The sequence below is a fragment of the Gopherus flavomarginatus genome, chromosome 3 (genome assembly GCF_025201925.1).
Source record: "Gopherus flavomarginatus isolate rGopFla2 chromosome 3, rGopFla2.mat.asm, whole genome shotgun sequence".
NCBI classification, from domain to species: Eukaryota; Metazoa; Chordata; order Testudines; family Testudinidae; genus Gopherus; species Gopherus flavomarginatus.
The window spans coordinates 62,562,762-62,588,151 of NC_066619.1; the positions used below are offsets into that span (position 1 = coordinate 62,562,762).

Here is a 25,390-nt window from a genome sequence, read left to right on the forward strand (position 1 = left end):
CCAGCACCTACTAATAGTATGCCAGGACCTTAGTCCAGTATTGAGTCGAGAAATTCCACCAATACCATTTTGTGCAGCACTTGTGCTCCTTGGAGGTCTCCCATCTATGGGTTAAATCCTGGCCCCACTGAAATCAATGGCAACACTTACATTCACTTCAGTGGGGCCCAGGATTGCGCACCAAGTATGTGGTCTGATCCTGTGAGATCTGACAAGATCATAGCACCGATAATTGTAGTGATCTGATCACTAAGTGCCAAAATAGAGGCCGATGCTAACAAATGATTTACAAAGTGGAGTGTAGACTTTAAAGATGTGTAGTACTAAGAAAAGCAATAGTGATAAAAGTAAAGCAATACATGGAAAATTGCCTTTTAAACTCACCTTTCATTTCTGTTCATGGCACTTTCATAAACGGAATTAGGGACTACTGATTTCAGGAAGCTTGGCAGGTCCAGGATATTTTCTGTAGCCTAATAATTGGTTGGAAAAAGTCTGCACACTAACATACAACTGAAAGCCATTAATTCCCAAGAATTCCCTGAATTGAGTTCATTATTTGTGTTTTGAATTGAAAACGAAAACATATGAGGTATGCATTTTTAATTTTTATGGATCACTATTTTTATAGAATCTCTAAGATCTTTTCACTTCTGACTTCTGTTGTGTCACTGAGACCTTCTCTCTGCTCAAGAAGTGTTATTTCCTGTTGCACATGTACTAGTTCTTTGTTTAGTTTCAACTGTCTCAAATGCTGGGCTTCTACTCCACTTTCCCAGTGGGATTTCTGTGCCTGATTGAGCTGACTAACAGGAAGTGTTTCTGCTATCAGATTATATTTTCACATTCTTAACTTCATTCCGCTGCAAAATAGTAATCAATAATAAAAGAATATAGCTAGGAATATTATCCTAAATTGTTTTTCTTCCCGGGTGTTTTACATCCATTCAGTATTTATAAACTCTTGCCTTGTCCCGCTCCTAATTGTAGCAAACTTAAATATACATATTTAGCTCCTTCTGTTTTTCTCATCAGTATATTCGCTCATGAATTCCTAATCATTTTTTTGTTCTTCCTCTAACTTCCTTCCAGTTTGTCTACATCTTTCTGATGTGGCCTAAAACTGAATGCAGTATTCCATGTGTGGTTACACATATAATATCATGCTTCTGCATATGGATCCTCAGATTGCACTGATCTCATACTGTGTATCTTATTGCAGACTCATTTCTAAGGGCGTGTTGCTACTGCTCTGCAGTTTGGATGAGGTGCAAATGTCAGTGAGCACCAAAGTGCTGTGCTGTAACTCCCCCATGTGGATGCTGTGGGCATGAGCTGAAAGGTCCCTCGTTCAATTAATTTATTCTTTAAACAGCATATAATGTGACTCTAACGTGATAGCTGTGTTACCAGACAAAACATTTCTCTCCTCCTCACAAATTAGCCATATTGCTTATCTGTGGCCAGGTTTACACTACCCCTTACTTCGGTATAACTTCCGTCACTCAGGGGTGTGAATAAGCCACCTACCTGAGTGACATAAGTTACACTGACCTAAGCACCAGTTTGGACATCACTATGTTGGCAGGAGAGCTTGTCTCACTGCATTTCTACCGCATCTCACGAAGGTGGATGTATTATGCTGACAGGAGAGCTCTCTCCTGTCATCGTAGAGCATCTTCTTCAGAAACATTACACGGCGCAGCTGCATTGATGTAGTGCTTCTAGTGTAGTTTAGCCCTATGAACTTTATTAGCCAATGTTCAATTCATAGGATAGTGCTCAAATTGCTTGGAGAGAAAATAATTTTATAGTAGAATTTCATGGGTTACTATATCACATGCTTTACTGATATCCAAATATACCTATCACTTTTGGTACTTTCTCTAATTTTGTATTTTTATCCATAAAGCCAGTTTTTGGTCTTTATAAATCCTTGCTGCTAATTACTTTTGTTTCTCTTAAACTCTTAGTGATTTTTGGCAGGGTGGGAGAGGGATCACAGTATTTTTCAATTCTTTTATTAAGGATAGAAATCAAGTGTACAGGATGATAATTGCCATGTGAATGTCTGACCAGTGCAATTTCAGCCTAGTCAGAGGAGTCACTGTTCATTGCCTCCTGCTTCCTCTAGAGTTGGCTTTAATCACGTTTACAATTATTTTCATCATGATTTTTCCCTGATAATAAGCGTATACCTCTATAATTATTCTGATCCACAGAATCTCCTTTCTTCAGGATTGGTACAATCATTGCCTTTAGTGAGTTGTTCAGTACGTCCTTTTGCACCCACAACTTTCAATGTATTTTTTCGAATGCTTTGATAGCACTTGTCCCACTGGCTTTTAGCAGTGCAGCTGTTATAATGTCTATTCCTGCAACTGTGCCATTTTTTAACTACTTCCCTGCTCTTTCCATTTCCTCTGCTGGAAGCTCAGTGCTGATATCCATTGTTCCTTGCAAGCTTCCCTGTTTATGTAGCACGTCTAAAATGCTTGCGTCTGGATGAACTACAGGGTTCAGCGCTTTGTCAAAATGCTTCTTCCATACTCCCAGCACATCTTCGGCATTTGTTGCATGTTCACGGATAACCTTTCTTACCGCTTGCATCTGGTTGCTAGCTTGATTGTGTTTCCATGCAACTTAACCTGACTGAATTGTATCTATTCACATTTTTCAGTAGTCTCTTACCTGCTTTTCCTCAATAACTATTTTTTAAAATAACTTTCATTACTTCCTAATAGGTCAGATTTCCCTTCTGTATTTATTGTTCCAGTTCATTAAGTCAGCAAACTTTGAGCCATTAACTTCAGTGCCTTCCTCTGTTAAAGCTAGATTACTTGGACATTATTAATGGGCCTGCTTTTTTTCTCTCATATATTGTAGTACAGATATCAACACCCTTCTCTCCCCCCGTCCCCTTTTTGATTCCTTTGGCTAACAGTAACTCATTCTATTTTCTTGCCTTTTCCTCTCCCTGGAGTCCATAAATAACTTTGTCTTTTGTCCGGTGTCCTTTCATCTTTTCCATTTACAATTTAGGTTTTATTAACTTAATCTAATATCTTTTACCACTTGTTTTTAATTCAACCATATGACACCTCTGTTCCTTCCATTCAGAGCAATTGTGTTGTGCCTTAGTTATGGAATCTCTTTGGATTCCCAGGGCTTACTTTACAATAGTGAACGTTAATAATTCCTTTCAATGCACCTTACCCAATGGATTTCTGAATGCCCCCCAATGTGTGTTTTCTAAAATTTTCTGCCCTAGTTTTGCTACCTTTGTGAACTCACTCCTTAGCAAAGTGAAATAAAGTAATTTAATGCTTTAATTCCAGTGTTCACAGTCAATTCACTTTTGTTGATAAATAAGGCTAAGTTTTTGTCACATATTTTTAGTAAAAGTCACGGACAGGTCACAGGCAATAAACAAAAATTAATGGAAGTCCCTGACCCGTCCCTGACTTAAACTAAAAATAGCTCTGACAAAAGGGGTAGGTGAGTTCCGCACTCTTCTGCTGGGGCTCTTGGGTCCCACACTCTGCAGTGCATTGGGAGTTCTGAAGTCTTCCGGCCCAAGGGACTTGGCTGCTGCGGGGCCCTCTCATCCCAGGGCAGCTGGACAGCTGTGGGGAGTCCCTTTCCCCCATCGTGGCTGGGCAGCTGCAGAGTCTGCCAGACTCCCTGCAGCTGTTTAGCCATAACGGGCGGCGGGGTGACCCCCTGCAGCTGCCTAGCCAGCAGGGACTCCCTGCAGCTGCCCAGTCGAGGCAGAAAATGTCTCAAAGGTCAAAGAAAGTCATGGATTCCATAACTTCCATAACATAATCGTAGCCTTATTGATAAACAATAGATTCAGATGTCTCTTCTTCTGGTTGGATGTCTGTTTGCCTGTGCTTAATGTCAAACTGATATCTGGGTAGTTAAAAATCCCCAAAGATCATGTATCCTATGAGGTAGAGTATCCCAAGCATTGGTTCAGGAATATTTTACTCTCCAGTCTTAGTCTGCAGCTAGTATATGTTCTTGCTTCCTCTTTTGTTTTTCGACCTTTGTATTGTAACTCACAGAAATTCATCACTATAATTTTCATTGCCATACTGTAGCTTAGTGGGATAGCAAATGTTGTTGTTTATCCATCTCTTCTGCTTTTTTCTGTCTTACAAAAGTTGCATTTGGCTATATTGTGTGATATTGAGGGAGGAAAAAAGTGCTGCTGCTTTGGCCAATTTTATTTTGTTCCTAGGTTCTTGTGTTTTCTAAAGCTATGTCAAAGGTGCCCAGAGTTTTGGCTAAATTCACTTTGTTGTGCAATTTGCATAAGGCTGCACTATAAAAGATTTTAATATTTCCATTACAAATAGATTTTCTTTGTTTCACATGTTGCTTGCCTTTTTATTTTAGTATAAATGCTTTTTATTGTTTCTGGGACAAGGTTGTGGGGTATTGATGTTTCATAAACAGAGAATTAATGCTCTGCAGTACCTATTCTGATAATTTAAATCTCTCAACATTCCATTCAATTTGCAGTTACCATTGTGGAGAGCATTTCCTGGCAACTAATGAGTGGCTGAACAAGTTTGCTTTGGGCCCATAACTCAACCATGCATTAGGAGGTCATTATCACCCTTAGAAACTATACAAAGTGTAAGGAAAAACTAAAATAATTTCTTCTTTTTGTTAAGTAAAAAGTTGGACTGCACAGTACCATGAATGTTGTGTTCTCTTTAGTGGTGTAAATGTGCCAGTTCACTAGCCAATTTGAAACCAGAATTTCAAACTCAACGCTCATTCATATTAAAATTTAACAGTTACATTGAGGCATGGAGTTGGATCCAGTGAACTTTCTGGGGTTGTTAAATATTATCATGTGCAGTAGTTATGTTTATACAGAACCGAGTTTCACCAGTTTTGTGTGTGGTTAATTAGGCACTGGTACTCTTCATTTGCACAGGACAAGAGTCAACTTCCTTGATCATTAATGGCTACTGCACATTGTTGAAATAATGTCTGTCCATGCTGCTTTCATGGAACAAGCTCATTAATAGTTAGTTATTAATATCTGAAACTATACCTGGAGAATCAAACAATCCTCAGCCTTTATTTATGTAGAGCAAGATCTTCAATTCCGCTAGATGTAGTAAAACTGTAACTATTACAATTATATTCTTCTTGTTTTTAAAATGGCAGAAACTCTCATAATTTATTAGCATGTCAATCATGTGAAACCCTAGCCACTCCAGCACACTATCTAGCATACTGTTCTTAATGGCCATTTGAGTCCTAATGGACAAGAAGGCTGTTGACTGACTGACCTCTCCACAGAAGGCCAACCTTTTGTTTAAAGTCCCAACCTTTATCTCTAAGACTCTACCAAATTCATGGTCCACTGTGTAAATTTCATAATTTTTAAACTATGACTGTGAAATTGATCAATTTCAGCTATTTAAATCTGAAGTTTCACAATGTTGTAATTGTAGAGATCCTGACCTCAAAAGGAGTTTGGGGGAGATGGGGCGGGGAGAGAAGAGAGAGAGAAAATCACAAGATTATTGTAGGGGGGATTGTGGTACTGCTACCGTTACTTCTGCGCTGCTGGTGGCAGCAGTGCTGCCTTCAGAGCTGGGCAGCTGGAGAGCGGTGGCTGCTAGCCAGGAGCCCAGCTCTAAAGGCAGAGCCACCACCTGCAGCAGCACAGAAGTAAGGATAGCAAGGTGTGGTATTGCCACCTTTATTACTGTGGTGCTGCCTGTGAGCTGGGCCATTGGTCAGCAGCCACCACTCTTCGGCCGCACAGTTCTGAAGGCTGCAGCACAGAAGTGGCATGGTGTGGTATCGCCACCTGGCGGCAGCAGCAGCAGTGCAGAAGTAATAGCTGCTGCTCTCCAGCAGCCCCGCTCTGAAGGCGGCAGAGAGCAAATCCCTTTTGGGTCAGGACGCCTTCTTTGAGAAACGGTGATCTCCTCCATGAAATCTGTACAGTATAAGGTTAAAAAAAAAAAAACAAAAAAACAACCACGACAGACCAGATTTCATGGTCTGTGATGTGTTTTTCCCAGCTGTGAATCAGGTAGGGCCCTAGTTAGCTCCTAAAAGCTGTGTGACAGCAAGTGGAGGAAGAACTCAGGAGAAGGAAAGCTCATGCAAATTAACTAACTTTCTCTAACTATGCTTCAGTACTTCATGTTCTTAAGACCATTTTCTCTATCCCACTTCAAGCAGCCTGTGGAAGTCACTCCAGCCCTCTGAGTAGGTATTGGAGTAGTTACATCAGGGACAATGGAAGACTTCTAGCCTGGATTAAAAGAAAATATATCAGAGGGATCCTTTTACACCTACCCTATGCACCAAGGAGGGACTTCACTGTCACTGTTGGGGATCTGTGTGTGTGCATCTCTCTCTCTCTCCTTTGATCCCTCCTCCCATTGTCATTTTATGTATGGAACAGTTAATCTTTGCACCTTTTGTTGCTTTTTGGACTGATGTCTTGAGTGGCGCTTTTGCCCCAGAAGAGCCACTTATGGTCTGAGGAATACTCAAGATTTTTTTTTCAGGTGACTTCCTCCACTCCCAACCTCCCAGCAGTCATGACATTCTTGATATGTCGGGGATGGGAGAAGGATGATGCTTAGTGAATCCCCCAAAGTAAAACTGATGATGTAGGAAAGTAAAATGATTGATTAGGGCTAAGCTATTTAAACAGAGGAGCCTAAAAACAGATTTAAAAAATCCTGATTTGCAAAGTCAGGCAGATACCCAGAAGTGCTGAGTACTCATTTGCTCCTTTTGAGGTCAGTTGGAACTATAGGATACTTGGGATTTTGAAGAAAAAAAAATATCAAGCAGCTGCTTAAATATATGTTTTAAGATCTAACTTTAGGATCCTGCTTTCGAAGCCAAATTATTAAAATTTGAACCCAAATTTATGCCTGGTTCTTAAAAGCTGCTTCCGGTAGTAAAATGAGAAATCTAAACTCTTTTCCCTTCACTTTTTTCTAATTTAATTCAAGTTTAAAGGATGTTACAAATGCAATTTACAAAACCACAATTTTGGCAGAGTAACACTTTGCAATGAAGAAAAACTTATTCAGGAGACAAATGCTGCCCTGAGATGCTACTTATCCCTCTATAATTCTTTCAGTAAGTAGAACTTTGCTTGATTTTTGTACAAGGGTAGCAGAATAGGAAACAGTTCTTTGAAAGTAATTAGTTTCTGGCAAAATAAAACAAATGTGGATTATTTTTATCCAGAGTAAACAAAATGTTCATAATAATCAGATGAAAGAGCAGGTTCCCTACCAAAATTCCTGCATAAGTAGTCTTATTTTCTAACACCAAATAACAAGTTCCAATGTACACAAATCTTACTACTGTTTTAGGACTCTACTTTAGTGGTACCTCGGATAACAGTAAGAAAATTTTAAACATCAGCCTTTGGCTCTTCCCCTAGATTGTTTCTAGAACTCTCCTGAAGAACCTCCTTTGTCCCAGGCCCTAGTTTTCTCTCTACCCCAGAGGGACACTCCAACCCCTTTTATATACTGGCTGGAGCTAAAAGGACCCATCTGCCAGCAAGAATCAGTATCTTCATGTAAAATTCTAGTACATAAACTCATTGTGGCTCAGCACAGAAGCTTTGCATTTTTATGCAGGGCCCTAGAAACGGCCACCCTGTTACAATCACAGATTACCTTTCATCCTGTGGCACTTCCCAATATATATATATATTTGTACACCACTAAAATGCAGTCACCTACAGTTTATAAGGTGGTACCCAGCTATACAAAAGTGGCAGGAAAGAGTGTGGATCACAGACCCTTCTTCTTAATATTCATGAAGAGCAGACTAATAATAATAATTAAAATTTTACTATGTATATGTGTTTTTATGAAAACCTTAAAGTACCTAAACTATATACAGGAAAAGATGATGGTCTTGTGCTGAAATTTCAACCTGTGAGTTCCTAGTTCAGACTGGGGCTTATACCAGTAAACAATTACCTTTTGCTAAAAAGCTAGCAACATATGATTATCAATATTTGATTAATACTAAAGAAAATATCAAGTACAAATTCATTCTCACTTGCATACACAGTTAATCAATAAAAGTAGATGAGGATTTGAAATAATGGATGGGGATGATTTTTTTACATTACCCTTCTGAATTTGTGTGTCTGTGTAGGTTGTAGCTAAATTTCAAGAACTTTTGCCTCAAACCTTTAATATTTGAGTAATCTTAATAAAACACATTCTATTCAAATAATTTTTCCGTATTTTAGAGCTTTTCCTCTTAATCCATATAATTGAGATTATTTTGTATTACAATAATTAGACTGTTGACCACAGTAAATCAGCCACAAGTGGTTGCTAGGATATGTAATAATATAACCTTTAAGTGTGGGTTTTGCAAGGAAGAAAAGAACACCGTAGTCTTCCAAATATACATACCTTTAAAAATTGGACAGGGTAAATCAAATAAACAATAGCAGGAGAGGGGGGCATATTTTATATTACTACAACACACTAAAGAGGTCAGATATATTCCTGTGCTATGTAAACTGTTCTGTTTTATAGGAGTGCCTTTAAACCCCCTTAAGCAAGCTTTGAAAAATGTATTAGCTGATGGTAGGTAAGAAATACTCTTTGGTGAATGATGTAAGCCCTAAACCACGAGTTTCTGCATGAGTTGAACTTTTTAACCAAAATTAAGTCTTTATCACTACGTATAAACACAGAGACGCTTGTTTGTGAAGAAAACCTCATTGCTGCCAACTTCCTTGTCTTTAGCATATTCCTTGATTTTAGCAAAGCTTTTGATACGGTCTCCCACGGTATTCTTGCCAGCAAGTTTAAATTATGGGCTGGATAAATGGGCTATAAGGTGGATAGAAAGCTGGCTAGATTGTTGGGCTTAACAGATAGTGATCAATGGCTCCTTGTCTAGTTGGCAGCCGGTATCAAGTGGAGTGCCCCAAGTGTCGGTCCTGGGGCCAGTTTTGTTCAGTATCTTCATTAATGATCTGGAGGATGGTGTGGAGCACCCTCAGCAAGTTTGCAGAGGATACTAAACTGGGAGGAGTGATAGATACACTGGAGGGTAGGGATGGGATACAGAGGGAGCTAAACAAATTAGAGGATTAGGCCAAAAGAAACCTGATGAGGTTCAACAAGGACAAGTGCAGAGTCCTGCACTTAGGACGGAAGAATCCAATGGACTGCTACAGACTAGGGACCGAGTGGCTAGGCAGCAGTTTTGCAGAAAAAGACCTAGGGGTTCCAGTGGACGAGAAGCTGGATATGAGTCAGTGGCGTGCCCTTGCTGCCAAGAAGGCTAACGGCATTTTTGGCTATATAAGTAGGGGCATTGCCAGCAGATCAAGGGATGTGATCATTCCCTTCTATTTGACATTGGTGATACCTCAGCTGGAGTACTATGTCCAGATTTGGGCCCAACATGACGAGAAGGATGTGGAAAAATTGGGAAGAGTCCAGCGGAGGGCAACAAAAATGATTAGGGGGCTGGAGCACATGATTTATGAGGAGAGGCTGAGGGAACTGGGATTGTTTAGTCTGCAGAAGAGAAGAATGAGGGGGGATTTGATAGCTGCTTTCAGCTACCTGAAAGGGGATTCCAAAGAGGATGAATCTAGACCAGGGCTCGGCAGTCTTTCAGAACTGGTGTGCCAAGTCTTCATTTATTCACTCTAATTTAAGGTTTTGCATGCCGGTAATACATTTTAACATTTTTAGAAGATCTTTCTATAAGTTTATAATATATAACTAAGCTATTGTTGTATGTAAAGTAAATAAGATGTTTAAAATGTTTAAGAAGCTTCATTTAAAATTAAATTAAAATGCAGAGCCCCCCGGACCAGTGGCCAGGACCCAGGCAGCGTGAGTGCCATTGAAAATCAGTTCACGTGACGCCTTCTGCACATGTGCCATAGGTTGCCTTCCCCTAATCTAGACTGTTCTCGGTGGTAGCAGATGATTGAACAAGGAGTAATTGTCTCAAGTTGAAGTGGGAGAGATTTAGGTTGGATATTAGGAAAAACTTTTTCACTCTGAGAGTGGTGAAGCACTGGAATGGGTTACCTGGGAAGGTGGTGAAATCTCCTTACTTAGTGGTTTTTAAGGTTGACAAAGCCCTGGGATAATTTAATTGGGGATTGGTCCTGCTTTGAGCACGATGTTGGACTGGATGACCTCCTGAGGTCCCTTCCAACCCTGATATTCTATGAACTTCTGCAGTTATTATTAGCATAATATTGTTTTATTGTTAGCATATTAGCATGATTTTTTTCCTAAAGCCCCAGCTCCTGAATTCATGTGAATAGATGAGAATCTTCTACCCCTCATGGTTGAGGAGAAAAGGCTGAAAATAAAATCAAAGTGTTTGCCAAACACTAGGAAAAACAGAAGGCAAATAACCCTTCCTTCCCCTCCCCCCCATTACTACTTTTTTTTTTTTTTTTTAAACAAACTAAGTCATGGGGGCCTAACTAATGATTTTTGAACAGTTAGGGTTGGTAGTACTGTAACCTTCCTAATGAGTAAGCCCAATGAAATGCTGTTTTCTTGAGTCAAAGTGCAAGCTTTGATATTGCTGCTGCTAACTTTCTGAGCATCTGCCCGTGAAATGGAGAAGATTCTGGACAGTGTTTTTTAGAATTTTGTTAGCAGTTGCTGTGGTCAGCTGAACCAAAATAATTTGGCAGGCTCCTTAGTTTTTGTGTAGCAGACTGGAAATCTGTGCCAGGTTCAAAAATTTAAAAAAAAAGAAAAAAGGGGGAGAGTTCCCTGAAAATAATTAATACAATCAGCACAGTGTTCCTTGGTTTGTATTTTTTTAATATTAAATTCACCATTACACTTGGCTATTACATTTTGAGGTTATAATTTTCAATATGTTTTTGTACAGGCAAAAGCTGTCAGGAGGGAAGAAGTAACTGGGCAGAAAATAACTTGGGCTCTTGGCCTCTGAATAATTGTGCGAAGTGGATTGGAATTGTCCTGTAAATACATTACTTAGCTGTTATTGCTAATTTTATCAGCAATAAAATAGTTAGCAATGCTAACTTTTAAATTTCAGAGTGGTGGCTGTGTTAGTCTGTATCAGCAAAAAGTACGAACAGTACTTGTGGCATCTTAGAGCTAACAAATTTATTTGAGCATAAGCTTTCGTGGGCTAAAACCCACTTCATCGGTTATTATCTTTAGATGTCAGACTTAATGTACCAAATGATGTGAATGGGGGCAATTAGCACTTCTCAGAACTGTTGATTCAAGCGGTCTGTAGACTGAAGAGAATATCACTGCCTCAGTTCTCATTTTGAAGGCTCTCTTTGCAACCATAAGGGCTAGAAACATTTAAAATAAATACAAATAAAGAGTGCTTATATGGTGCAGCACTGTTCTGTAGCAAGGGATAAATTATTTAGCAAATAGTGGGGCTGTGGCATACACGGACCTCTCAATTTCATGCTGCCTCCTGGAGCATTGTTTCCTAGATTCCAAAGCCAGAAGGGACCACTATGATCATCTAGTTTTACCTCCTGTATAACCCAGGGCACAGAACTTCTCCAAAATAATTCCCTGTTTGAATTAGACCATATCTTTAAAAAATAATTATTAATTCTTCAACCTTGATTTAAAGATTGCCAGTGATGGAGAACCCACCATGATCCTTGGTAAAATGTTCCAGTGGTTAATGACCCGCAGTTAAAAATTTATGCCTTATTTCCATTCTGAATTTGTCTAGTTTCAGTTTTCAACCACTGGATCTTGATATACTTTTTTCTGATAGATAGAACAGCCCATTATCGAATGTTAGTTCCCCAGGTAGATACTTTGATCAAGTAACCCCCTTTGCCTTCTCTTTGGTAATCTAAATAGATTGTGTGTCCTCAGTGTATCACTGTAAGGCGTGTTTTCCAGTCCTTTACTCATTCTTGTGGCTCTTCTTTGAATCTTCTCCAATGTACCAACATCCCTTGTTGAACTGTGGATACCAGAACTGGACACAGCTTTCCAGCAGCTGAGTAGAGCTGTTCAGGGGGCACAACGCTAACATATCAAAGCTGTGGGAATAATAGAATAGTGGAAGCCTCTTTCCTGCATGGAGCATCTGTCCCTGTTGCATAAAAACGTAAGATGTGGCTGCAAAAACCAGAGATGGCCATCTTCCATTGTGGAAGAAGGGGCTGTGGACTGCAGGGAGAAAAACAATAGGTTCTCAATGCATTTTTATGCAATGTTTAAATAGAAATAATATAATTGTTTAAGACATGAACTCTGTACCTTACTGCAAAAAACAGCACGGTCTTTGGCTTATCTTTGTAAGTTTTGCCATGTGAATGGGCTGGACATTTTCCAGCACCCTCTTATGTCCAAAAGCACACTGCCTCAGCTTCTCCATTAATTAAATTACCAAAATAAACTTTTCTAATTTCAGCAATTCTCTTCCCTGGAGTTGGATTTATTAACATAATATTCAAAATGAAAGTACTTAAATCCCCATCCAGTCAATGCTTACAGGCCTTCCCTATCTGGAGCCTTTTTCCTGACAACTCACAGTTTCCAGCTGGAGCTTCCTTGCTCCTAGCAGTCTCTGTGGGTTGACTCTCTCTAGATTCCTGCTGTTCCTTGTAGGGGAATGAATTCCTCTGTGCTCAACTGGTTCTACTAATTAAACCGCATCCATGTCTCATGTGTGCCATGTATTCCTAATTGTATGGAACTGGCCAGGCTCCAGGCCTCTGGCCTTTGAGGGTATGTCTACACTGCAAATAAAAAATCGCAACTGGCCCATGCCAGTCAGCTTGGGCTTGTGGAGCTCAGGCTAAGGGGCAGTTTAACTGCGTTGTGGATGGCCGGTCTCCAGCTGGAACGCAGGCTCTAGGACAGGGGTGGGCAAACTATGGGCCACGGGCCAGATCCGGCCCATGGGATTGCCCCCCGTGGTGCTGCGGGCCCCACGCTGCTCTCAGCAGCAGCCAGCCCAACGTCCCTGCGGCCCCCGGATCCTTGCCTCCAGGCACTGCCCCCACAGCTCCCTTTGGCTGGAAACTGGAAACCATGGCCAATGGGAGCTTTGGGGGAGATACCTGGAGGCTCGGGAATGGCAGCGCATGCGGAGCCCTCCGTCCGTTCCTCCGCTAGGGGCCTCAGTGCTTCCTGAAGCGGCATGGGGCCAGGGACAAGGCAGGCATGCAGAGTGACTACCCTGGCCCCAGTGCGCGCCACTGCCACCCCAGATCCTGAACCCCTCCTGCACCCCAGCTCCCTGCCTTAAGCCCCTTGCCTGCACCATGCATCTCTGTGCACCCAGCCCCCTGCCCTGAGACCCTCCCATAGTCCGCACCCCTCCTGCACCCCTGCCTTGAGCCCCTTCCTGCACTTTGCACCCCTCCTGCACCGCTGCCCTCAGCCCCCTCATACACCCTGCACCCCTCTGCCCCAGTCCCTTGCCCTCAGACCCTTCCTGCACCCCACTCCCCAACCCCCACCCCAGCCCTGCATACAATTTCCCCACCCAGATGTGGCTCTTGGTCTAAAAATTTTGCTTATCCCTGCTCTAGGACCCTGTGAAGTGGGAGGGTCCCAGAGGGTGGGCTTCAGCTGGATCCAGAACATCTGCACTAGCTTGAGCCCCAGAGCCCAAGTCTGCTGGCATGGACCAGCTTTGAGTTTCTAACTACAGTTTAGATATGTCTAAAGAAAGAGGAAAGCCATCCAGTTACCGCCCCCTTGTTCTCCCTCTCTGGTTGATCTCCACCTTGGGGGTGGAGTGGATGTGGGGGTTTCCATATTTATCAGACATATGATGAGCCAGAAACTGATAGGAAAGGAGCATTGAAGCTCTTTACTTTCAAATAAATAATAAACACAACTTTCAAGAATTTGATTTTATAAACTTATATGAAATTAAAAAGTAAGTTGCTGTTGTTATCCTTGTATCTTGATATTTTTCTGTGATAATACCTTTTAAAACTACCAAATTTGGTGTACAGCAGATGAATTTATTGTACTTACATTTATGGTCACAACCAATCAAAGCACAGGGATATTATACAGTGACAATGTGTGGTTATTAATGAAATAGTATTCAGATAACTGCTGTGTGGCTGAGGAACAGGAGTAGCCAGTCAGATTAGGAATTTTGCATAACTGATGCATGGCTTGTTTCAGAATTGTTGTACAGTCATTTTGTCTCTGATTTGCTGCTGACTGCTAGTCCATATGCCCAAAATACACATGGTCCCATCATCTTCTCACCCTTTCCTCTCCCTTACTGCCCCCAGTTCTCTCTCTTTTCCCACTTTAACTTCTACCCGATTAAGAGAGCTCAGTCCAGTTCTGTTCTGTCCTCCTCTCCCTCGGATATAACTATCTCCTGTCTCTCAGCTAGAATTATTTGAAAGTCTTGCCTGCTGAGTCCTTCGCTCCTCACCTCAGCAGTCCACAATAACAGTAGTTGCTATTTATTAATTAAGGTGAATTGGACTGTATTGGATTCCTCCAGTCAGCACTGTTGCTGTAGAAACCATAGTAGTAGATGAGACTAAGAACTGTGCAGAAATGCAGACATTGATTTAAGAAGGAAAAAAGGAGTACTTAGTATTGGTATAAAATACAAAGGGCTCAAAACATTCCTGATGCAATTTGACTGACTTCAGTAGAGTTACATAGAAATCAGGGATGAGTTTTACCTACTGTCATTGTTTATGATAAACCAATGATATACACACATTCATATTTCCACAGGCAGTATTTTCTTTTTTCACTTTGGATCAGTTATTCTAGCTGTGGGAAATCTTTACAGAGAGAGCTGCCTGTTTACAAACTAAAAAACACCACACCCAACAACAAACTAATAGAGAGGTGGAGCAACTGAATCTACTGGGTGGAGGATCCTGCCATGGTGTTAGAAATGGCTGTGTCATCCTCAAGTGTAAAAGGGGGTTGGCCAGGATTTCATTACAGCTGAAACCAAGGATAGCACTATATGCTGAAACAAAAACAGTTCTGTCATAAGGATCTTGTGCTACAATTAACTAGAGGTTAGAATATAAACCAACTGGACAAAGTGAGTACTGTTTTCTGACTTGCTTTTCTACTTATTTCTGCTTCAGGCTAATTACATGATATAGTTTCTCCTTTCTTCTCTCCTAGCAGTGCTCTGATCGAGCTGCTGACATTATGAGGTGTTTCTTTTATCTGGGCTAGAGCATTCCCAAACAGGCTGAGTGTACAGTGACCCAGTTCTAAAACTGTCTACTGTGTCCACATGCTCAGAGCTAACAGGGGGACAGTCTTTCTGTATAGTACGGCTGTTTGTACTCTATATGTGTTTCTGAATATTTGTTTTGGGGACCGAGTTTCAAAATATACTGTTTGAGACATGTGCTAAATTCTAAAGGAGGCAGGGAAGGGCAGGGGATTTAATCAGCCTAGTTTCTTTAGGTTCAGTTTCTATGTTCCTAGTAACTGTAGACATAGTTTCACTTCTTTATTTGGGGGAGGCAACTCCAATCAGGCCAATGGGCTGTGTGGGGGAGGGGGCAAATTCTGTGCCTGCCTGAGGCTTTCAGTTTGGGGTGCCGCACCTCCCTACCCTTTCCAAAGTATGCCCATGCTAGTAACTTAAACTGCCTTTGCATCAGAAGCCCATATTTTTTTGTCACATGAATGCAAATTTTAATGTAGTTGTTAAATGTACCAAATGTTGCATAGTCAGGGCATGGTCATCTGTACAAAAGAATGTTTTTGTTTAAAGGATGTTTAGGTGTTGATATACCTAACAACACACAAGTGTGCAGAATAAGTCCATTCAGAAGAAACAGAAGCACAGTCGTTAAATTGTTCGTTTGTCATTGTTTCTATAGTAATGCAGATGAGATTTATTGTGTAGACTTAGTATAGGTTATACTTAATATTTCTTAGGAATTTTTCATTATATTCATTGTAAATAAAACCTTTTGATTCATTACCATAAATTCCTTTGCTTGGTTTAAAACTCAAAATAAAAAGGATTAGTTGGGAAAAAGGCTCCTGCCCCATATGAGGTTTTTCAGTTGCTGTGTTATATCCACTTCTCCTTTATTTACTTTGAAAGAGTGAAAATAAGTTTACCTAGCAAAGAGGTGCTTGAGGGTGAATTTAATCAGCTTTGTTCTATGGTGTTATTGCTTAAGAACTCTACTTTTTCATCACATTTTGTGTGTAGGGAAGGAAATGTCTTTGTTATAAAATTACTGGCTTCTCAGCCTTTCTGCTAGATAAAATGAGGATTTGCTTTCTAAACTGAAGTGTTTCATGCCATCTATCCATAACATAAATATTTGATATTTTGAAGAACTAATTGAATGTGCATTCAAGGTGAAGTTAATCTCTGTCCAGAGGACCAGCTGAAGGCCCATTGCACTGCTCTGCAATTTAAGTGCATGTGCTGGCCATCTGTATCAAGTTGAATTTTCCCATTAGACCATATTGGCTTGTGCTGTAGCTCTGCATGTGAAAGGATACTGTCAACTTGAAATCTAGCCAAAGTTGCAAAAAGTTGTAAAAATAGCTTCAGGTGCCACATCTGCCCTGTCCTCCCCATGCCATTTATGGTCTTGCAGTCACATTTTCCTCTTTGTGTAAATGGGTTTTCTCTTTCCTCTTGCTGTGTTAAAGATCTACACAAACAACACAGGAAGCTGGGTAACATGCCGCACTCCTTCCTCGGCAACCCCCCCCCCCAATCCTTTGGGGCGCTGCATGGGCTCACTGGCCTACCCGCACAAAGTTAATTTCAAGGACTGGGGCTTAACTGACTATGTGGGGAATAGTGAAATGACTTTACACAAAGGTGCTGTCTAATGCACAAATAAATTGAAAAATATAAAGACATATATTTTTCTCTTGCAGTATTAGGTGTTACTGATAAATATCCCAGCTTTTTCAGGCAGAAGAGTGTTTTCTTTATTCCTAAAGTAGATGGTTTCTCTTCTCTTCAGTAATATGCAAACTAGGGTGTAGCTAAAGTGGTATCAGTTGTCTTGTAGTCAATTGATTCAAACATCATCATTTAGTCACATATACTTAGCTGTGAAGAAGCATCATTCTCCATGTTAGATGTGACCTAGGGTTAGAAATCCTTTATCTCTAGCCCCAGTGCAAATGGCCTTAAGGATGAACCATTTTGCCATGAGATTTCTCCATAACTAGATCTTCATTGTGGAGAAGTGCAGAACTCTAAAAGTCAGATTAAATGAACGCCAAGTATTTGACCAATTTTTCTTTGAAAATTCTCTTCCTAAACAAATTCGCTATTTTTGAAACAGTGACATCAAGGACAAAGTCCCAGAGTGGGGAGAGGGACACAGAAAGCAAGAGTGCTAATTCCATGTCATCATCTTAATATATACCACCTTTTCCAGGCAGGCTTTGTTGCTGGGAAGATAGAAAAAGGAATGGCGTTTGGGGGAATAAATTATCCACAGTGATGTTACTTCAGCTTTCTCAAAAAACATGGGATTTTGTTAGGTAAATTAGTGTTGAATCTGACCCTGTCCATGATACCCTGTGCTCAGAAACTATTCCTGAGCTGGAGGAAAGTAGCCACAAGGGGGGCCCCTGACAGTGGTATTTTTGCAGGACATGTATTGCTAGGAGGAACAAAGAGTAAATGTGATGTAAATGTACAGATAATTCTGTGCCTCTGCAAGTCCCTGAAGATCTGAGTTTGAGGCAACTATCTGCTTCTTCTGCAGGGGATATTGCATGTTTCTCCCTCCTTCCCTTGGTGGATGAATGCCTTAAAAATTCGGCAAGTGGAAACCCTTCAATTTCAAATCTCCAGTAGGAAGGAGGCTGAATCGGGCATGATAGGGCCCTAAGAATATACAGATCTTAAATGTCAGTGTTGTATTGAATTCCAAAGGTGGTGTAGACTGGTAGATAGTGTGCTCTGGAAGAATGAACATGGGTTTGGCAGTCAGGAGATCCTGAGCTCTGCTACTGACTTGCTGTGACTTTATTTGGGGATAATAACAGACTTCGCAGTGTGTTGTGAGGATTAATGTAATGCATGTTTATAAGTGTGTTGAGTATGTGGAGTACTATATAAATTGGCCGTGTATCATTAGAACTAAGATGATTATTTTTTAATTATTTTCTGTTGGAAACGCTTTGAACTGATATTCTCGACTCCATCTTATAAAAACATACATATAAACATATGAGCTATTCTGTGATTTTAAAATGTCTCTTGCTAACAGTAATTCATAGTCAGTTTTTTGGAAGTGCTATGCTAGTTGTCATTTCTTCTTCTTTAGGCACTTTTGCAATATAAAAATTAAAGACCACAACCAGGTTCAATCTCATTGTGTTAGTTGATGTACAAGCATAAAAAAATACAGTTTCTCTGCCCCAAAGATCTTACAGTCTACAATACAAGACGTAATAGATGGATGAGAGAAACAAGCAGCCTGGAATGGTGGGTTGATGCAAGCAGAATAACAATATAATGTGCATAATTCTTAGTCGGTCAGTAGTAGTGACCACATTTGACTTCTGTGTTTACATTAGACAAATAATGTACTTGTGTACAGATGTACAGTATTAGTGTAAATGTTAAATACTTTATAGCATAATTTAAATAAAACATTAAATGTAAGACTTAATTTTGAAATACTGTTAAGGGTCTTTTTTTAAACTGACAAAGTAAACAAAAAACAGAACTCTTTGTCTATGGCTGGGTTTTGTACCCATTCCTCAGAAGCTTCTAGTGCTGGTCACTGCTGAGACAAGTTACTGAATTAGATAAACAGTTGGTCTGATCAGGTATGGCAATTCCTCTGTTCCAGGGCATCATTTGTAAGGTTTTGAAGCATAACTCCAAAGAAGCACTTATAATAATGAATGATGTTAGGACTGTGCTAATGATACCATGTCTAATCACAGTTGTTGCTAATACAATTACTGTAAAAGTGGCAAAAGTAGCTTCCTGTTCTGGCTTTATTTTATTGGCTATTTTTCTTTTTAAATTCTGTGGAGATAACCATGGCTTCTGAGCCTTTGTTGATTTTTCATCTTTGGTAATAGATGTCTTTGTCACCTAGCACATGTGCAGTTCCTGTTACCTCAGTGGTAACATCCTCCTACCCCACTCTGCAAAAAATCCAGTGTTTGAGTCAGAGTATCTCTGCTGATTCTTGTGAACACCAACTGACAGTTCTGAATTTTGCCAAATTTGCTAGGTTTACGTTGGAAATTACTTCTCTCAGAACCTATATCTTAAGGTGTCTAGTTATGTGTGCAGTTTTATTCTGTTGGGCTTTCCTGTGGCTTCTATAGACAAACAAATATACTGTATTACAGAAAGATTTGGGTAAATTTCTCCTTGAGAAATGTTACAGGCTTCTTGTACTGATCCTTAGCAGTGTTCCAGATTAAGTGACATAAACCCACCTGAATGTGGCACTTAAGCTGATGCATGATGGCCACCCACACTTATTTCCTGAAAGTAAATTCTTTTTCCCATTTGCAATTCATTGATGCAGAAAGCACTTTGAAATATTTGATGTTGTTAACTGTCATTTCTGTAATATTTTTTGTAAATAAAGTATTTAGCTACTACTTATCAGGGTGGATTTGATTTAAATCAAATTGATTTAAATCACTAGTCAGGAAGACTCGATTTAATCATGGTTTTCGACATAAAAGTACATTCTTGTTAGTAGTTATAACCTTAATACATATTCTTCACAACTCAGAGATAGATATAGGTTTCATTTTTAGAAGGTACACATATTTTTAAACAGTAATTTATTTTGAAAACTTTTCAGATTAGTTTTACAGCTATATCAGAAAATGAATGATTGTTTGGTTATTTCATTTACCAAAGATAATTGAAGCAGATACTTATGAAGTCATTGGGAGGTGAACTATCTTCAGTTCAACAGGTTAATCATTAATATTTGGAGGATTTTCTTTCCATACTCTATTATGAGGAGAACATCACCAGACGGATATTTTAAATTTTGTTATTTAACTAAACCAACGTTAAGTATTCTGGATTTTTTTTCTTCAACAGGAAACGCATAATATTTTAACAAAACAAGCATATGTCCCTTGTTTCTCACATTTATCTCCAGACTTCTCCTTGTCCAGATCTAGTCCGCTCCCAGAAATCTTCTATTCACTGAACTTTTTGAAACTTTGCACTTTTAGAGAGAGGTAAGGGATTGACTCTATGTACACAAATTTGCAGAAGGACAATAGAGTTGAGGGCCATTATTTCTCACCTCTGTGTATTTATTTTAAAACATTTTTGCTGTTAACAAGCATGTTACCTCTGGAGACACAAATCCACAGTTTGAGAACTAATCATCTCTGATAGTGCTCAGTCTAGAAGATATTGAGTCCCATTGGGGAGATAGAAAGATTAACCTGAATAGTCTATACAGAAGCCTATGGAACCCCAAAAGATTGAGTCCCTAATCCATGAACTATTGGAACTCATTTACAAAATTTTTCTCAAACATTACATGAATATATTGTCTCATACTATAGAATTAGAATTTATAATCCCTCTTAAACAATAAGATATCTTTGAGCTATAATGTATCTTAATTAGAACTATCTTTAGATAGGTTTTTTCCCTCAAAAATGAATTAGAATTGCTTTACTGTAGATAAACCAGGTATTTCCAATACTTGCAGGTATAAGGTGTTAATTGAAGCTGGACTTCATTTGAAAAAAATGGAAAATAGTGCTGTGTCTGTTTAGAGTTCCTTTGATATTGAGGATTATTTGTGGGTATTCCATAACTACCGTTATTATTACAGATTTCTACAGCTGTTTTTGCTGTGGCAGCTAGAGTAGCTATTATAAAGAATAAAACACAAAGCAAGACACAACAGAACTGTTACCCAGTAGCTTTGCAAAATAAATGTCTTGCATTATATCCTGAAGATGTTCAGACGCAGGCTCTTAAGGGGAGAGCATAAAAAGAAATGATCTCTGTCATAATTCCCTTGACTTAAATGGAGTTATAGAGGGATGAGTTTGATTCAACAATTTTAAAATTTGCTTAGACTCTGAATGCTTCATGTGGATTGGGCCTAAGAAATAACACATTGATCAGCATGGTTTGTGGCCACATGCAATTTTTCGAGGCGTTTTTTACATCACTGTTCATGAAAATGACGAGAAAAAAGGAAATCTAAGTAATAATTTGAGTGAAATGCACAAAGAATTAAATTTGAAAATGAAATGCGTTGTAAACTTTCAACAGGACAAAAGAAACCTTTTGCAATTGAACAACACAAACAGAATTTGATACTGAAAAACTCTGTCTTGGAGAATTGGGGCTGTGATGCAATTTTATTTTTAACTCTACTCCAAGCACTTAGTGAAAATGAAGTAGTTTGTAAGCATGTGAACTTCATTCTCTACTCTCAGTTTATGAATACATCAGACATATGCTGGCTTGCTTTCCAGGCCGCTTCCAGAGTACTTTCAGTAATCAAAATGCAGTTTTAAGCAGGTGCCGTCCTCATACAGAAGAGGTATAGGGCTGAGCAGTACTAAATCTTTATATACAACTGACGTTTTGGTTTAGGTCTGAGTTGAACAACACTTCAAATAAACAAACAAAACCCTTTCATTTGTTTTTAATTTAAACCAGGACTGGATAGTATGCCAACTTTCTAATTGAATAAAACTGAACACCCTTGTTTTACCCCTTTCCTGAGGCCTCTCCCTGCCCCTCCACTCACTCCATCCCCCCTCCCTCTGTCTCTCCCTCTCCCCCACCCTCACTGACTTTCACTGGGCTGGGTCAGGGGGTTAGAGTGTGGGAGAGGTTGAGGGCTCTGGCTGGGGGTATGGGCTCCAGGGTGAGGCCAGAAATGAGGGGTTCAGAGTACTGGTGGAGGTGTTGGGTGCAGGCTCAGGCTGGGGGTGTGGGCTCTGTGATGGGGTGGAGATGAGGGGCTTGTGGTGTGGGAGGGCCGCAGGACTGAGGCAGGGGATTGGGGTGTGGACTTGGGGTGGGAGTGTGGGCTCAGGGAGGGAGTTAGGGTGAGAGAGGGTGTTCGGGGTCCAGGCTCCAGCCGAGCAGTGTTTTCCTCAGGTGGCTCCCAGTCGGTGGTGCAGCGGGGCTAAGGCAGCTTCCCTGCCCACCCTAAGTCCATGCAGCTCTTGGAAGCAACCGGCATGTCCAGCTCCTAGGTGCAAGGGTGGCCAGGTAGCTGTGTGGTGCTCGTTGCCTGCACCCACAGGCACCACCCCTGCAGCTCTCATTGGCTGCAGTTTCTGGCCAATGGGAGCTGCAGAGCCAGCGCTTGGGGTGGGAGAAGCACACAGAGCTTCCCTGATAGCCCCTGCGCCTTGGGGCCGCAGGACATGCTGGCTGCTTCTGGGAGCTGCGCAGAGCCAGGGCAGACAAGGAGTGTGTCTTAGCCCTGCTGCGCTGCCGACTGAAAGTTTAGCGGCCTGGTCAGTGGTGCTGACCAGAGCCTCGAGGGTCCCTCTTCGACTGGGCGTTCCAGTCAAAAACTGGACGTGTGGCAACCCTAGGTGTGGAAGTGTGATTGCTCTAAGGAAGATCACACTAATAGAGATCAGTAAGGCTCTTCATATTTATGTACCTTGTACCTCCTGTGATTGTTTAGCAAAAAGATTAGAAAGTCATTTAAGTGCAATAAATTCAAATAAAGCAGCCTTAACATAGTTAAATCATTTCAAATCAAATAATGCTAAGTAAGGTACTCAAGTTACTCAAGAAATTCCTAATACACTCTATCAACAGATAACGACATATCTATTTTACACCCTTAAATATCTTTATCAATCCCTTGTTCATGTAGAACTATTTACTTGCCTTGTTTACTTCTTTTATAATTTTTAATATCGTGGAATGTAGGTGGATCTCAGTTAGTTGTCACATTCACTCTGCTCATAGACATCACTTAGTATTTCACTGTCTCTTTTGTCCTCCTCTAAAGCTGCCTGACTTGAATGACTGTTGCTTTTATAGGTCCATGTCGTATGAGTGAAAAATAGGGACCTTCTTGTATAGCCAGTTTATTTTTAGCTTCCTGTGGCTCTTTTGAAGTGTATTTCATGATCTGATATTCCGTAATATAGCTCTTACTCATGATGCGCTCTGTCTGCTCAGTTACTGCACAAAGAGCATTCCTCTTTCTCTGTAATTCTAGATTCATCCTTGTATTTTGAAATCCATTTAGAAAGTATTATGCAGATGTATACTCTTTTTTTACTTTTGCTACTGGCATCCATTTGAGATTTCTGACAAAGCTTATATATATTCACAGACACACAAACTTATTTAAAATACTTGATGAAATATACTTTGATTTCAGTTTTTCTTAGAATTGAATATTTTTAGAAGTAGGTTTTTCCATCTCTTATTTCTAAGGTATTTTTTAAATAAAATGTCTTTCAGGGAAAAAGCAATATGTCTCTCAGAAAAGCTTTTATAAAAGAAGGAATATATATTGGTTATTATAACTTACTGCATAAATATACGACTCATCCGAAGTACTTTACATGCTAAAAAATAACAACAACATACAAAAAGAAGAGTTCAAATTATTGGTAAAGATGTAATATCCTAAAAAAAGCTAATTCTTTACAGAAGTTATCTGTTTTAAGGTTCATATTTATTCAAACTCAGTTCCTGATGCAAAAGACTCTGCAATTCAGAGTTCCCATTTGTGGAAAAGAGACCAAATAGTTTAATGTTGTTATTTCAGAGTAAAAGCTTTCATAACGCAGCTGTTCTTATAGATCTCACCTTACTAGATGTCTAAATTATTATTTGTTTATTTAGCAGTATTTACATGTGAAGTACTGTAACTCAGATCATTTTAAATTCTTGTTTAACCATTTTTCTAAAAGAATAATCCAGATTTGCATTGGCAGGAAATAGTAACATTTATTAACAAGTACAGCCTTAGACTCCAGTGCTGGAAAGATTACTGTTTGTGCTTAACTCTATGCACTGTAGTTCCATTAAACTTCAGTGGGGTTTCTCATAGTGTGTAAAGATGAACACAAGTGTAAATCTTTGCAGAATGAGCCTTAAAGTTTGTTCTTGGACTCAGAGCAAAATCTGTCCACCCACAAAATCAGACATAATTTACTGTGTTGGCCAAAAACTCATTGAATTACATGAGATCTAGACTCAATGGAAGTTCTCTGTGTGTGTGTGTATGTGTATGTATATAAAAACTTCTCTGTTTTTATTCAGCAGTAAAAAGGCTAGAATAAGAAAAAGAATATGCCAGATCTCACTTAGTGAAACATTACCGTGTTGAAAGGATACCTATTGCAAAAAACATTCTTTGTTATGTGAAAATTGCAGGAAGGGGAAGCTTTTAATCTTGGCCTTGTCATGGCAATGCCCCCAGATTCCTCTTCAAGCTCAGTCCTGCACAGATTCTTGATCATGCAGGACTAGTAACCATAGTGGTCTTTATCTGCTTGGCATAATTCACTACAGATAACTCTCAATATTTGAATTTTTGATGCAGAGAACAGAGTATAAGAGCATGAACCTAATATGTGCACAACACCGTATTTGCATCTGTTTATAATATCATGCATATAATACATGTAGTGTACATAAGAATGGCCGTACTGGGTAAGACCAAAAGTTCATCTAGCCCACTATCATGTCTACCAACAGTGGCCAATGCCAGGTGCCTCAGAGGGAGTGAACCAACAGGCAATGATCAAGTGATCTCTCTCCTGCCATCTCCACCATCTGACAAACTGAGGCTAGGGACACCCTTCCTTACCCATTCTGGCTAATATCCGTTAAAGGACTTAATCTCCATGAATTTATCCAGTTCTCTTTTAAATGCTGTTACAGTCCTAGCCTTCACAACCTCCTCAGACAAGGAGTTCCACAAGTTGACTGTGCGCTGTGTGAAGAAGAACTTTCTTTTGTTCGTTTTAAACCTGCTGCCCATTAATTTCATGTGGTGGCCCCTAGTTCTTGTATTATGGGAACAAGTAAATAACTTTCTCTACATCACTCATGATTTTATATACCTCTATTGTATCCCCCCTTAGTCTCCTCTTTTCCAAGTGGAAAAGTCCTAGCCTCTTTAATTTCTCCTCATATGGGACCCGCTCCAAACCCATAATCATTTTAGTTGTCCTTCTCTGAACCTTTTATAATGCCAGTATATCTTTTTTGAGAAGAGGAGACCACATCTGTATGCAGTATTTGAAACGTGGGCGCACCATAGATTTATATAAGGGCAATAAGATACTCTCCGTCTTATTTTCTATCTCCTTTTTAATGATTCCTAACGTCCTGTTTACTTCTTTGACTGCCACTGCACACTGCATGGATGTCTTCAGAG

The 25,390-nt window shown here is 39.9% G+C and overlaps 1 protein-coding gene across 12 annotated transcripts in view; it reads left to right on the top strand.

Moving 5' to 3' along the window:
* CAST (calpastatin) overlaps positions 1–25,390 on the top strand; it is a 110,939-nt gene that overhangs the window by 14,963 nt on the left and 70,586 nt on the right. Inside the window, exon 1 of one of the 12 annotated variants that reach the window (XM_050945720.1) lies at positions 14,943–15,087. The exons of 10 other annotated variants lie outside the window; for them this stretch is intronic. The gene's annotated coding sequence lies outside the window, so the exon portion shown is untranslated. Of the gene's footprint in view, positions 1–14,942; positions 15,088–25,390 lie in introns of those variants that run through there. One more of the 12 variants, XM_050945721.1, reaches the window with a different exon arrangement.